Raw genomic sequence first — 14,567 nt, 5'->3', positions numbered from 1 at the left:
GGCACCCTTCAAATATCAGGGACCTGGAGCAGTTTGCCAAAGAAGAATGGTCTAAAATTCCAGCAGAGCATTGTAAGAAACTCATTGATGGTTACCGGAAGCGGATGGTCGCAGTTATTTTGGCTAAAGGTTGTGCAACCAAGTAATAGGCTGAGGGTGCCAATACTTTTGTCTGGCCCATTTTTGGTGTTTTGTGTGAAATGATCAATGTTTTGCTTTTTGCTTCATTCTCTTTTGTGTTTTTTTCATTTAAGACAAATTAAATGAAGATAATAACAAAGAATTTGTGTTTGCAATCATTTTCAGGAAGAAACTGAGTATTATCTGACAGAATTGCAGGGTGTCAATACTTTTGGCCACAACTGTATGTAATATATATATATATGTGTTTGTGTGTCACTGACATCTACATTATACTGTAAGTGGCAGATCATTTTAATCTATCTATCTATCTATCTATCTATTATCTATCTATCTATCTATCTATCTATCTATCTATCTATCTATCATATATATAGATACACAGCTCTGGCAAAAATTAAGAGACCACTGCAAAATTTTCAGTTTGTCTGATTGTTCTCTTTATAGGTATACTAGCTGAAGAGCCCGGTGTAGCGCGGGCATAGTAACTAACTGAGGTGTATTTGATATAACAAATTATAATGATTATATTACACTTAAATTGTTGCTGTATGTCATCGCCTCCTGTATATAGTATATACCTGTATGTCATCTCCCCTGTATATAGTATATACCTGTATGCCATCTCCTCCTGTATATAGTATATACCTGTGTGTCATCTCTCCTGTATATAGTATATACCTGTGTGTCATCTCCTCCTGTATATAGTATATACCTGTATGTCATCTCCCCTGTATATAGTATATACCTGTGTGTCATCTCCCCTGTATATAATATATACCTGTATGTCATCTCCTCAGTATATAGATATACCTGTGTGTCATCTCCTCCTGTATATAATATATACCTTTATGTCATCGCCTCCTGTATATAGTATATACCTGTATGTAATCTCCTCCTGTATATAGTATATACCTGTATGTCATGTCCCCTGTATATAGTATATACTTGTATGTCATCTCCCCTGTATATAGTATATACCTGTGTGTCATCTCCAGTGTGTGGCAACCTTGTGAAGACTTACAGAAAACGTTTGACCTCTGTCATTGCCAACAAAGGATATATCACAAAGTATTGAGATGAAATTTTGTTTCTGACCAAATACTTATTTTCCACCATAATATGCAAATAAAATGAAAAAAAAAACAGACAATGTGATTTTCTGGATTTTTTTTTCTCAGTTTGTCTCCCATAGTTGAGGTCTACCTATGATGTAAATTACAGACGCCTCTCATCTTTTTAAGTGGTGGAACTTGCACTATTGCTGACTGACTAAATACTTTTTTCCCCACTGTACCTGTATGTCATCTCCTCTGTATATAGTATATACCTGTATGTCATCTCCCCTGTATATAGTATATACCTGTGTGTCATCTCCTGTATATAGTATATACCTGTGTGTCATCTCCCCCTGTATATAGTATATACCTGTCTGTCATCTCCCCCTGTATATAGTATATACCTGTCTGTCATCTCCCCCTGTATATAGTATATACCTGTGTGTCATCTCCCCTGTATATAGTATATACCTGTCTGTCATCTCCTCCTGTATATAGTATATACCTGTCTGTCATCTCCCCCTGTATATAGTATATACCTGTCTGTCATCTCCCCCTGTATATAGTATATACCTGTGTGTCATCTCCCCTGTATATAGTATATACCTGTCTGTCATCTCCTCCTGTATATAGTATATACCTGTCTGTCATCTCCCCTGTATATAGTATATACCTGTCTGTCATCTCCTCCTGTATATAGTATATACCTGTGTGTCATCTCCTGTATATAGTATATACCTGTATTTCATCTCCCCCTGTATATAGTATATACCTGTCTGTCATCTCCCCCTGTATATAGTATATACCTGTCTGTCATCTCCCCCTGTATATAGTATATACCTGTCTGTCATCTCCCCTGTATATAGTATATACCTGTCTGTCATCTCCCCCTGTATATAGTATATACCTGTCTGTCATCTCCTCCTGTATATAGTATATACATGTATGTCATCTCCCCTGTATATAGTATATACCTGTGTGTCATCTCCCCCTGTATATAGTATATACCTGTCTGTCATCTCCTCCTGTATATAGTATATACATGTATGTCATCTCCCCCTGTATATAGTGAATACCTGTATGTCAACTCCCCCTGTATATAGTGTATACCTGTATGTCAACTCCTCCTGTATATAGTGTATACCTGTATGTCATCTCTCCTGTATATAGTACATACCTGTGTGTCATCTCTCCTGTATATAGTATATGCCTGTATGTCATCTCCTGTATATTGAATATACCTGTAGGTCATCTCCCCTGTATATAGTATATACCTGTGTGTCATCTCCTCCTGTATATAGTATATACCTGTGTGTCATATCCCCTGTATATAGTATATACCTGTATGTCATCTCCCCTGTATATTGTATATACCTGTATGTCATCTCCCCCTGTATATAGTATATACCTGTCTGTCATCTCCCCCTGTATATAGTATATACCTGTCTGTCATCTCCCCCTGTATATAGTATATACCTGTCTGTCATCTCCTCCTGTATATAGTATATACCTGTATGTCATCTCCCCCTGTATATAGTATATACATGTATGTCATCTCCCCCTGTATATAGTGTATACCTGTATGTCAACTCCCCCTGTATATAGTGTATACCTGTATGTCAACTCCTCCTGTATATAGTGTATACCTGTATGTCATCTCTCCTGTATATAGTATATACCTGTTTGTCATCTCTCCTGTATATAGTATATGCCTGTATGTCATCTCCTGTATATTGAATATACCTGTAGGTCATCTCCCCTGTATATAGTATATACCTGTCATCTCCTCCTGTATATAGTATATACCTGTGTGTCATATCCCCTGTATATAGTATATACCTGTATGTCATCTCCCCTGTATATAGTATATACCTGTATGTCATCTCCTCCTGTATATTGTATATACCTGTATGTCATCTCCTCCTGTTTATAGTATATACCTGTATGTCATCTCCTCCTGTATATAGTATATACCTGTATGTCATCTCCTCCTGTATATAGTATATACCTGTATGTCATCTCCCCTGTATATTGTATATACCTGTATGTCATCTCCTCCTGTATATTGTATATACCTGTATGTCATCTCCTCCTGTTTATAGTATATACCTGTATGTCATCTCCCCCTGTATATAGTATATACCTGTCTGTCATCTCCCCCTGTATATAGTATATACCTGTCTGTCATCTCCCCCTGTATATTGTATATACCTGTATGTCATCTCCTCCTGTTTATAGTATATACCTGTATGTCATCTCCTCCTGTATATAGTATATACCTGTATGTCATCTCCCCTGTATATACCTGTATGTCATCTCCCCTGTATATAGTATATACCTGTGTAGCGGAGTCTACCAAGCTGGGCTACCTCTTTCAGTACGACCCCTTTTTTTCGGAGGTCCGCTCTGCGCTGGCTGGAGTGTGAATGAATGACGTTGGCTGGAATTCCTTGGTTACGTGGGCGCATATAAAAGATCACTGCTTCTCCACGTATTTCCAGTCTGACAACACTTTACTCACAGGACACAGAATATGTCACACAGATACAGAGGGCAGGCCAATAGAAAAGCGGCAGACCAGACATAGATTACAAAAGCCACAGGTGGCCGGAACCTGGCGATGTTTACTGTGGGAATTACAAAGGTGGGGGGAGGGCGGACACTTATGCATTAAGGGGGTTTTACACATAACGATATCGCTATAACGTCACCGATTTCGTGTCGTTTTTTGTGATACTTACCTCCGACCGGCTCCACCGCTGTCCATCGCTGATCGAGCGAGAATGTCCAGCTCCATTTCTCGTCATGAGCTTCCTGCTGTGACAACGAGCAACGTGTGGAGGCGGGCGGGAGGACGCCAGGATCGCTGTGTGTGAAATGTAAGTATCGTGCGCTGCATCGCTGCTGCACCGCTGTGAGGTCTGCCTGTGTGACAGCTAACTAGCGATCATTTAGCGATGCACCAGCGATCCTGACCGGGTCGGATCGCTGGTCGGATCGCTGGTGCATCGCTAAATGTAAAAGGGCCTTTAGGGACATGCATCTCACATAGAACCTATTATCCATACATATAACCGCACACCATATTCTGGGTGCTGAGTGGTTCTGTAACATGGCTCCCCCTTTTCAGTGACGCGATCGGCATACACAGTCTGATCCTCAACGGATCGGTTTGGGGATGACCGAAGTTTTTGGGGTTGGTACAAGTTCCGTTTGTCGACTTAGTCCATCGGCGTTACCGTTTTGTTTGCCGGGTCGGTGGTGGATGGTGAAGTCCAGAGGTTGTAGGGCTAAACTCCACCGCAGCAATCTGGCGTTGTCTCCGGAGACCCGATTAAGCCAGACTAGGGGATTATGGTCCGTTAGGAGGGAATACTGTCGTCCATACAAATATGGTTGCAACTTCTTGAGTGCCCATACTACCGCCAGGCACTCCTTCTCGATGGCCGCATAGCTTACTTCACGGGGCAGTAGTTTCCGACTCAGGTAAGCTACCGGGTTTTCTTGGCCGTCCGGCCCGACTTGGCTCAGTACTGCCCCCTATCCAAACATAGAAGCGTCTGTGTGAACCAGAAAACGTTTAGTTGGATCGGGTGCGGCCAATACAGGGGTATTGGTGAGGGCGTCCTTTAGTTGGCGGAAGGCTTCCTCACACTCTGAGGTCCAGGTTACCTGGCGGGGTTGGTTCTTACGGGTCAGATCAGTGAGGGGCTTGGCTACACTGCTGTAATTGGGAACGAATTTCCTGTAATACCCCACTGTGCCTAAAAACGCCATGACCTGCGTTTTAGTGCGTGGCATGGGCCATTTGGCTATGGCCTCAATCTTGGCTGGTTCTGGTTGCTGTTTCCCACTTCCCACCCAATGCCCTAAATACTGAACCTCTGCTTTGCCCACGTGACACTTGTTTGGGTTCAGGGTGATTCCGGTAGGGCTTCAGCACATTCACGTGGAACATGCGGATAACCCTGGGGTCGTCACAATCGGTGACATTATAGGTTGTGTCGGCTATTTTCCCCACTACCTGGTAGGGCCCCTGCCATGCAGCTTGAAACTTATTCTGCTTAATGGGCTCTAACACCAGGACCTTCTGTCCTATTTCCAAAGTGCGCTCTCTGGCCCTCTGATCGTACCATATGCGCTGGCGCCGCTGGGTCGCCTGCATGTTCTCACGTACAGCCTGAGTTAGCTCCTGTAGGCGGTCCCGGAATTCCAGCACATAGGGTACAATAGGTACCCCTTCTATGAGGCCCTCCCCCTCCCAGTGTTCCACCACTAAGTCTAGGGGTCCCCTTACCCGTCTCCCATATACCAGCTCGAACGGGAAGAACCCCATGGATTCTTGGGGCATCTCCCGATAGGCAAACAGGAGGTGTGGTAAGAATTTCTCCCAGTCCATGTAGGTCCTGGTAAAAGTCCCAATGAGCTGTTTTAATGTCCCGTTAAAGCGTTCACACAACCCATTGGTTTTGCGGGTGGTACGGGGCGCTTCTAATGGACTTTATGCCGCACAGCTTCCACAGTTGGTTGGTCACCTCTGCTGTAAACTGGGTACCCTGGTCCGAGATAATCTCCCGGGGAAATCCAACCGGTGAGAACACCTGGACCAGGGCGGCCGCCACCGTCTCTGCCAGTATGTTAGGTAACGCAGCTGCCTCTGGATACCGTGTGGCATAATCTACCACTGTCAATATATACTTTTTCCCTGACGGACTGGGTTTGGCTAACGGCCCTATCAGATCGACCACTACTCGGCTAAATGGTTCCTCCACAATGGGGAGGGGGCGTAATTTGGCCTTGCATCGATCCCCCCTCTTGCCAATGCGCTGACAACTGTCACAGGTCTGGCAGTACTGATGAACATCATAGGTTACCCCCGGCCAAAAGAAGTTTTGTGTCAGACGATGCCTGGTGCGACTGACGCCGAAGTGCCCGGCCAAGGGTATATCATGAGAGATTCGCAGTAACTCCTGCCTATACTTCTTGGGAACTACCAGCTGTTGTTTTATAGTGGGGCTCGTCCCTGTGTGGTGCTGCTCTGTGATCCGGTAGAGGAGTCCCTGCTTCCATACAAACTGATCCCCTTCTAGTACCCCTCTCCCCTCCTGTGCCTTCCCATGATATCCCTCTAATGAAGGATCCTCAAGCAACTCCTTCTTAAATTCATCTGGGGTGGCCCAAGAAATGTGTCTGGCTATGGGAATACGTGTAGGGCTGGGATGTCTTACCTGGGCCTCCTTTGAGTGTGATTCCGCCTCCGCAGCTCGAGCTTGTCTCCGGGTGGTCACAGGATAGGTCTCAGCCAGAGGGGCCACCGAGAATGCAGACAACATGGGCCCCAAGTCATTTCCCAGCAAGACGTCTGCAGGGAAATCCTCCATCAAGCCGACCTCAACAAGGCCATCCCCGACTCCCCAGTTCAGGTGAATCCTGTCAGTGGGTAGTCGATGTATAGCTCCCCCTGCTACACAGACTGCCACTGTCCGGTCCGTCTTCTCTTGGTCCTGGACGAGATGAGGCTTCACAAGGGTCAAAGTTGCCCCAGAATCTCTTAGTCCCTGCATACATTTCCCATTAACCCACACGACCTGTCGATGCTGTTGTCGATTATCTGCCCGGGCTGCTTGCACGGCGTCAACTTCATGCAGCACTTCCTCCATCTCTTCCACCCCTTGGTTAGCCCCCAATGCCGGGTCAGCTTCACCTTGGTAGCAGTGTATAGCAGCCTGGCTGAAGGTAGCTGTTCCCGCCTTTGGCCACTGGGTATGCTGAGTCCGGTTGGGACATTGTCTTTGCAGGTGACACAGCTGATGACAGGTGTGGCATCGCGACCCAGGGGGACTGTGGTAGGCCGAGTTTCTAGCTGGTCCCCCTACAATCTTCGGTGGTTTGGGGCCCTGCAGGTCCATGGGCGAGCCCTAGTGACCACCTTTGATCCGGACAACTGCGGCCTCGAGGCATCATGATGTTCATCGGCCAGACGAGCGGCTTCCTCAAGAGTCGTTGGCCGCCTGTTCCGAAGCCATTCCTGTGTCTCGGGGTTTAGTCCATTAAAGAATCGTTCTAACAGGAAGAGCTGGAGGATATCCTCCTTAGTGGTTGCTTGGCTCCCTTGTACCCACTGTAGCAGTGACCGCCGTAATTTACAGGCCCATTCAGCGTGGGTATCGGTTACGCGTTTTATAAGTCCGCAAAACTTTTGGCGGTAGGCCTCTGGTGTCAGCGCATACCAGGCCAAGATCACTTCTTTGATCCGCTCATAGTCCATACAGTCCTCATCAGGTACCGTGCGATAGGCGGCCGCTGCCCGGCCTGTCAGCTTGCTGGCCAGAATCTGAACCCGTTCCTCCGGCTTCACTTGATGAAGGGCACACTGCCGCTCAAAGTCCTGCAGAAAACCATCAATGTCTTCCTCTGCCTCCCCCAACTGTCGGAAGGCATTATACTGGATCTTTTTCTGGCTTACTGTTGAAGGTACCTGGTCGAAGGCCAGAGCTCCCCCTGCTCGCTGACTCTCCTCTCTCCGCTCTGCCATCTCCATCTTGGCCAGCTCCACTTTGGTCCGCTCTGCCATCTCCATCTTGGCTAGCTCTATCTTGGCTATCTCTACTTTGGTCCGCTCTGCCATCTCCATGTTGGCTAGCTCTATCCTGGTCCGCTCGGCCATCTTTTCCTTCAGATCAGTACGCACATCAGCCATCACCTCTCGTATGATCTCTACTGCAGGGTTTAGGCCATAGAACGCCAGTCTGTTCTTTACCTCCCATGGATCTCACATAGAACCTATTATACATACATATAACTGCACAACATATTCTGGGTGGTTCTGTAACACGTAACAACCTGTATGTCATCTCCTCCTGTATATAGTATATACCTGTATGTCATCTCCCCCTGTATATAGTGTATACCTGTATGCCGTCTCCTCTTGTATATAGTATATACCTGTATGTCGTCTCCCCTTGTATATAGTGTATATCTGTATGTCGTCTCCTCCTGTATATAGTGTATACCTGTATGTCGCCTCCTCCTGTATATAGTATATAACTGTATGTCGTCTCCCCTGTATATAGTATATACCTGTATGTCATCTCCCCCTGTATATAGTATATACCTGTATGTCATCTCCCCCTGTATATAGTGTATACCTGTATGTCATCTCCTCCTGTATATAGTGTATACCTGTATGTCATCTCCCCCTGTTTATAGTATATACCTGTATGTCATCTCCTCCTGTATATAGTGTATACCTGTATGTCATCTCCTCCTGTATATAGTGTATACCTGTATGTCATCTCCCCCTGTATATAGTATATACCTGTATGTCGTCTCCCCTGTATATAGTATATACCTGTATGTCGTCTCCCCTGTATATGGTATATACCTGTATGTCGTCTCTTCCTGTATATAGTATATACCTGTGTGTCATCTCCTCCTGTATATAGTATATACCTGTATGTCATCTCCCCTGTATATAGTATATATCTGTATGTCATCTCCTCCTGTAAATAGTATATATCTGTATGTCATCTCCTCCTGTATATAGTATATACCTGTATGTCATCTCCTCCTGTATATAGTGTATACCTGTATGTCATCTCCCCCTGTATATAGTATATACCTGTATGTCATCTCCCCTGTATATAGTATATACCTGTATGTCATCTCCCCCTGTATACAGTATATACCTGTATGTCATCTCCCCTGTATATAGTATATACCTGTATGTCATCTCCCCCTGTATACAGTATATACCTGTATGTCGTCTCCCCTGTATATGGTATATACCTGTATGTCGTCTCTTCCTGTATATAGTATATACCTGTGTGTCATCTCCTCCTGTATATAGTATATACCTGTATGTCATCTCCCCCTGTATACAGTATATACCTGTATGTCATCTCCCCTGTATATAGTATATACCTGTATGTCATCTCCCCCTGTATACAGTATATACCTGTATGTCGTCTCCCCTGTATATGGTATATACCTGTATGTCGTCTCTTCCTGTATATAGTATATATCTGTATGTCATCTCCTCCTGTAAATAGTATATATCTGTATGTCATCTCCTCCTGTATATAGTATATACCTGTATGTCATCTCCTCCTGTATATAGTGTATACCTGTATGTCATCTCCCCCTGTATATAGTATATACCTGTATGTCATCTCCCCTGTATATAGTATATACCTGTATGTCATCTCCCCCTGTATACAGTATATACCTGTATGTCATCTCCCCTGTATATAGTATATACCTGTATGTCATCTCCCCCTGTATACAGTATATACCTGTATGTCGTCTCCCCTGTATATGGTATATACCTGTATGTCGTCTCTTCCTGTATATAGTATATACCTGTGTGTCATCTCCTCCTGTATATAGTATATACCTGTATGTCATCTCCCCCTGTATACAGTATATACCTGTATGTCATCTCCCCTGTATATAGTATATACCTGTATGTCATCTCCCCCTGTATACAGTATATACCTGTATGTCGTCTCCCCTGTATATGGTATATACCTGTATGTCGTCTCTTCCTGTATATAGTATATACCTGTGTGTCATCTCCTCCTGTATATAGTATATACCTGTATGTCATCTCCCCTGTATATAGTATATATCTGTATGTCATCTCCTCCTGTATATAGTATATATCTGTATGTCATCTCCTCCTGTAAATAGTATATATCTGTATGTCATCTCCTCCTGTATATAGTATATATCTGTATGTCATCTCCCCCTGTATATAGTATATACCTGTGTGTCATCTCCCCCTGTATATAGTATATACCTGTATGTCATCTCCCCCTGTATATAGGATATACTTGTATGTCATCTCCCCCTGTATACAGTATATACCTGTATGTCGTCTCCCCCTGTATATAGTATATATCTGTATGTCATCTCCCCCTGTATACAGTATATACCTGTATGTCATCTCCCCCTGTATACAGTATATACCTGTATGTCCTCTCCCCCTGTATATAGTATATACCTGTATGTCATCTCCCCCTGTATATAGTGTATACCTGTGTGTCATCTCCTCCTGTATATAGTAGATACCTGTATGTCATCTCCCCTGTATATAGTATATACCTGTGTGTCATCTCCCCCTGTATATAGTATATACCTGTATGTCATCTCCCCCTGTATATAGTGTATACCTGTGTGTCATCTCTCCTGTATATAGTATATACATGTGTGTCATCTCCCCTGTATATAACATATACCTGTATGTCATCTCCTCCTGTATATAGTATATACCTGTGTGTCATCTCCTCCTGTATATTGTAGATACCTGTATGTCATCTCCCCTGTATATAGTATATACCTGTGTGTCATCTCCCCCTGTATATAGTGTATACCTGTGTGTCATCTCCTCCTGTATATTGTAGATACCTGTGTGTCATCTCCTCCTGTATATAGTATATACCTGTATGTCATCTCCTCCTGTATATAGTATATACCTGTGTGTCATCTCCTCCTGTATATAGTATATACCTGTATGTCATCTCCTCCTGTATATAGTATATACCTGTATGTCATCTCCCCCTGTATATAGTATATACATGTATGTCATCTCCTCCTGTATATTGTAGATACCTGTATGTCATCTCCCCTGTATATAGTATATACCTGTGTGTCATCTCCCCCTGTATATAGTATATACCTGTATGTCATCTCCCCTGTATATAGTATATACCTGTATGTCATCTCCCCCTGTATATAGTATATACCTGTATGTCATCTCCCCCTGTATATAGTATATACCTGTATGTCATCTCCTCCTGTATATAGTGTATACCTGTGTGTCATCTCCCCTGTATATAGTATATACCTGTATGTCATCTCCCCCTGTATATAGTGTATACCTGTGTGTCATCTCCTCCTGTATATTGTAGATACCTGTATGTCATCTCCCCTGTATATAGTATATACCTGTGTGTCATCTCCCCCTGTATATAGTATATACCTGTATGTCATCTCCCCTGTATATAGTATATACCTGTATGTCATCTCCCCCTGTATATAGTATATACCTGTATGTCATCTCCTCCTGTATATAGTATATACCTGTGTGTCATCTCCTCCTGTATATTGTAGATACCTGTATGTCATCTCCCCTGTATATAGTATATACCTGTATGTCATCTCCCCCTGTATATAGTATATACCTGTATGTCATCTCCCCCTGTATATAGTATATACCTGTATGTCATCTCCTCCTGTATATAGTATATACTTGTGTGTCATCTCCCCCTGTATATAGTATATACCTGTGTGTCATCTCCTCCTGTATATAGTATATACCTGTGTGTCATCTCCCCCTGTATATAGTATATACGTGTGTCATCTGCCCCTGTATATAGTATATACCTGTATGTCATCTCCCCCTGTATATAGTGTATACCTGTGTGTCATCTCCTCCTGTATATAGTATATACCTGTCTGTCATCTCCCCCTGTATATAGTATATACCTGTCTGTCATCTGCCCCTGTATATAGTATATACCTGTATGTCGTCTCCAGGTTCCCTCCCGTCTGTACACGGTGGAGGTGCAGTGTCCCCGCAGCACAGAGCATTTCAGTGCGGTAGCTCCGCCCCCCGAGTTTAATACCATTTAGTTAGAAATTGTAAAGAAGGACTCATTTAGAGTGGGATTAGTTGTATAAATAAGTTTAAAGTGAACCAGGCATCGTTGCCATGGCAACCTATGACATCATCACCATGGCAACCATTATGACATAACCGTCACCATTGCAGGCTATTATGACATCCTCGTCGCCATGGCAATCATCATGACATCATCTCCGCCATGGCAACCTTTATGACATCATCGTTGCTATGGCAAGCTATTATGATGTCACACCTGTGACATCAGGTCTGGTACCTTTCTTGTGCTTCTCCTGGTTATTTACGCGCCTGTACACACTGTGTTATCTCGTCCCCTCTAACATCTCTTGTGTATTTATCAGTGCGGCCGAATTGTGGGATTAATGATAGAAAATGTAACAGCTTCATTCCTCTTACTCTATAAACCGCACCCTGAAGCCTCGCGAGGCCCCACGTTACCAGTAACGGCCTGTACTAAGCGATCGGTGGCAGCTGGACTCTCTCTGGTTACTGTGGAGCTCGGTGGTGACTGTACCGGGGTATATACAGGGTGGGCAATTTCTATGGATACCCTAAATAAAATGGGAATGGTGACAGTTTTCTGGCGTAGGGTCTCGTGCACTGAAATCTGCTGCAGTGACCCGGGTACTGCGTTCACCAGACACCAACACAATTTCTATCCGCTCCTCATGTGTTCACCTCTGCGACATGTCAATGGCTGTAAACAAAGAGAAACTTGTAAATAACTCATGAAAGAATAAAGTTACGTTACAGCCAAGCACACCATTGTTTTTCTTGTGAAAGTCTCAATCAGTTTGATGTGTCACATGACCCTCTTCCCATTGAAAAAAAGTTGGATCCAAAATGGCCGCCATGGTCACCACCCATCTTGAAAAGTTTTCCCCTCCCATATACTAATGTGCCACAAACGGGACGTTGATATCACCAACCATTCCCATTTTATTTAGGTGTATCCATATAAATGGCCCACCCTGTGTATATACCCGTGTGCTGGGATCGGAGGTGTATATATTATATGGTCACTGGGCAGCGCCCAATAACCTGAGAGCAGCCGCGGCCCCGTCCTTCAATCGTCAGCCAAGTGTGTGACTGTACGGATGATTGGTGGCAGCAGTGACTGTACCGGAGTATACAGTTGTGCTCAAAAGTTTCCATACCCCGGCAGAATTTTTGCTTTCTTGGCCTTTTTTCAGAGAACATGAATGATAACACCAAACCTTTTCCTCCACTCATGGTTAGTGGTTGGGTGAAGCCATTTATTGTCAGACTACTGTGTTTTCTCTTTTTAAATCATAATGACAACCCAAAACATCCAAATGACCCTGATCAAAAGTTCACATACCCCATTTCTTAATACCGTGTATTGCCCCCTCTAACATCAATGACAGCTTGAAGTCTTTTGTGGAAGTTGTGGAAGAGGTTCTTTATTTTCTCAGATGGTAAAGCTGCCCACTCTTCTTGGTAATAAGTCTCCAGTTCCTGTAAATTCCTGGGCTGTCTAGCATGAGCTGCGAGCTTGAGATCTCCCCAGAGTGGCTCAATGATATTGAGGTCAGGAGACTGAGATGGCCACTCCAGAACCTTCACTTTGTTCTGCTGTAGCCGATGACAGTTTGACTTGGTCTTGTGTTTTGAATCGTTATCATGTTGGAACATCCAAGTACGCCCCATGCGCAGCTTCAGGGCTGATGATTGCAAATTTGCCTCCAGTATTTGCTGATAACATGCTGCATTCATCTTTCCTTCAACTTTGACCAAGTTTCCCGTGCCTTTGTAGCTCACACATCCCCATAACATCAGTGATCCAACTCCATGCTTTACAGTAGGAATGGTGTTCCTTTCATCATAGACCTTGTTGACCTCTCTCCAAATGTAATGTTTATGGTTGTGGCCAAAAAGTTCAATTTTGGTCTCATCACTTCACATTACCTTGTTCCAGAAGTTTTGAGGCTTCTCTCTGTGCTGTTTTGTATATTGTAGGTGAGATACGTTGTGTCATTTCCTCAGTAATGGCTTTCTTCTGGCGACTCAACCATGCAGACCATTTTTCTTCAACTGCCTCCTTATTGTGCATCATGAAACAGCCACACCGCTAGTTTTCAGAGAGTCTGGTATTTCAACTGATATTACTTGTGGGTTTTTCTTTGCATCTCAGACAATTTTCCTGGCAGCTGTGGAGGAAAATTTTGCTGTTTTACCTGACTGTGGTTTTGTTTTCACAGAGCCCCTGATTTTCCATCTGTTAATCACAGTTTGAATGCTGCTGACTGGCATTATCAATTCCTTGGATATCTTTTTGTATCCCTTTCCTGTTTTATACAGTTCAACTACCTTTTTCTGTAGATCTGTTGACGATTCTTTTGCTTTCCCCATGACTCACAATCCAGAAACGTCAGTGGCTGGATGAAAGATGCAAGAGTCTGTCTGGATCCCAGAAACTCACTCAGCTTTTATAGGCACACACTGATTACAAGCAAACAGGTCACAGGTGAGGATGTTACCTTTAGTAGCCAGTCAAACCCATTTGTGTCAACTTCTGTGCATGTTATCAGGCAAAAATCACCAGGGTATGTAAACTTTTGATCAGGGTCATTTGGATGGTTTGATGGCATGATGGATGCTAAATACAGGGCAATCCTGGAGGAAAACCTGGGAGAGACAGATCCCAAAAGACTGCAGCAGGATTGCAGAGAAAGGTGGTCCTACAAAGTACCGACACAGGG

General features: G+C 43.8%; 1 protein-coding gene across 1 annotated transcript in view; it reads left to right on the top strand.

Moving 5' to 3' along the window:
- SLCO1C1 (solute carrier organic anion transporter family member 1C1) overlaps window positions 1-14,567 on the top strand; it is a 245,412-nt gene that overhangs the window by 66,481 nt on the left and 164,364 nt on the right. The window lies entirely within an intron of this gene.

The sequence above is a fragment of the Dendrobates tinctorius genome, unplaced genomic scaffold, assembly GCF_039654945.1.
Source record: "Dendrobates tinctorius isolate UK_male_01 unplaced genomic scaffold, ASM3965494v1 ptg000348l, whole genome shotgun sequence".
In the NCBI taxonomy this organism is placed as follows: Eukaryota; Metazoa; Chordata; class Amphibia; order Anura; family Dendrobatidae; genus Dendrobates; species Dendrobates tinctorius.
The sequence above is the reverse complement of the archived record's forward strand: the minus strand, read 5'-3'. Positions and strand labels throughout refer to the sequence as shown.